Consider the following 1,979-nt stretch of genomic DNA (forward strand, 5'->3'; position numbering starts at 1 on the left):
TCTGGGAAATTTTACAGGCAAAAGGAAAGTTACTGACTGATACACTCATGCTGATATCAAACAGAAAGATTTGTATAATTTATTTTACTTCTCTTAAATGGCAGAGGCATCTGAAGCTTTTCAATTTTATTTAGTTTCAATGATCAATGTTTCTCTTTCCACACTATCAGTTGTAAAAGAGGAGCAGTTTTGACAGAGGGAAAAGGTAAACTGATGGGATAAGCTATGATAATTACTACTAAGTGATCTTTAAAGATCAAAAGGTGAGAACTGATTTTAGCTATTGGAAAGACTACAACAAAGTAGACACATCTGTGGGCAGCAAATGCTTGAGAGGGCTTTGGTATGTCTGTGTTCTTAATTCTATAAAACTGATCACCCAAATAATGTCTGGTCTTGAAATATAAACCAGGGGACTCATGTAAGTCTGGCCTTGGCCAGCGTACAGTATTCTAGACAGCTGAGTCCACTGTCTGACACTGTGGAATGTAGAGCCAAGAGAGCAATACAGAAAAAACCTCTCAAGGGAGTACCTAGTAACCACCTGGGAATCCTGTTTGTCCAAAATAGCAAAGACTGAAGGCTCATATGCTCTTGTTTTGAAAAAATATCACCACTTTCCTATTAGTGATGTTAGTTCCTTATGAATTCCTAATATAAACATTTCATAAGGGTGTCCTGTTTTTGCTTTTGTTTTAAATTAACCAGCAGCTTTTAATTTCATTGTGAATGTATTCAGCTAAGTGTCTTACTACATTATTTGTTCAAGAAAAGGGCTTGATGAACACTAAATTGCACTGAATGTCACTTTTATACTTTAACCAGCATTAATATACTACTCTCCTACTTAGTGTTTGATGACTTTCTAATGTCCAGCTAATTTTTGCTATGCTCCTGGAGTGTGTAACCTTTCAAAAGATGCAGACAGAATGAATGCAAGCTTTAATTCCTTGTTTCTTTGAAAAGATATATTGTCCCTCTTAGAAGACAAAGTTTCCCTCACCAAGGGTCTTGGCTACAATGCACTTGCCTGATACAATTAGGGTTAACATCCTCTTTATATGATTATAATCCTTCAGGCACAACACATTTCTGTAGATATGGCCTTGGTTAAGCCTTTCAATTAATCATTCTTCCTTCCCTGTGTTCCCTTTTTGCTGGAAAAGATTTCAACATGTCAGAACAGAATAATATCCCCCATTATATTTGAAGCATAAGAAAAGGAAAACAAATACTGACTGCAGAATTAAGAACAAAGACATGCCAAGCACTAAGTCACTTTTCTGTCTGCAGTTTGTAAATGGCACAATAGTAAGTTATGTTCTTTGGCATTTGCAACTAAAGGACAGAACAGATGGTAAAGGCTTATTTAAAATTAAAAGAGAGAAAATATTTATTTAAAAGAATTGCACTGCCAAGATGCAATTCATTATGTGTAGGGGCAGGCACGTGTTCAATGAAGCTTGGTCTACACTACAGTGAGATAATATACTACAAATTGATAAGCCTTCATTTAAATGAATTTCCATTAAGAAATCCACTTTGACAGAAAAAGATTCTACACTGCATTTGCCCTGTGTCACCCTGAAATGTTAAGAACAGCACCTTAAACTCAATTATTGCATTTGGTTTTCAAGAAATAATCCATATAAGAGCCTACCAACTAGATATTACTGGATTTATGTTTGAAAGAAAAGACAATTTGATTTTATTTGAAGTCTTCAGGAATATGACATTGAACTTGATTTTCCTCAGTGGGGAAAAAAAAGGAAAAAAAAATAGTAAGTCAAGTGATTTGGGAACTAGATTAAGTTACTTAGACCATTGGGTACTTTACAGCTATTTCTTACTTTTCTGTGATAGATGCATTCCTCTGACATTCCTACCCTGAAACTTGGGTTAAACTGATGAACCACACTTCTGCTGTTAAACAGCATACAATTGATAGAAATACAAAAATTGATATTCAGAAGTATTCC

Source organism: Camelus bactrianus, chromosome 4 (genome assembly GCF_048773025.1).
Source record: "Camelus bactrianus isolate YW-2024 breed Bactrian camel chromosome 4, ASM4877302v1, whole genome shotgun sequence".
NCBI lineage: Eukaryota > Metazoa > Chordata > Mammalia > Artiodactyla > Camelidae > Camelus > Camelus bactrianus.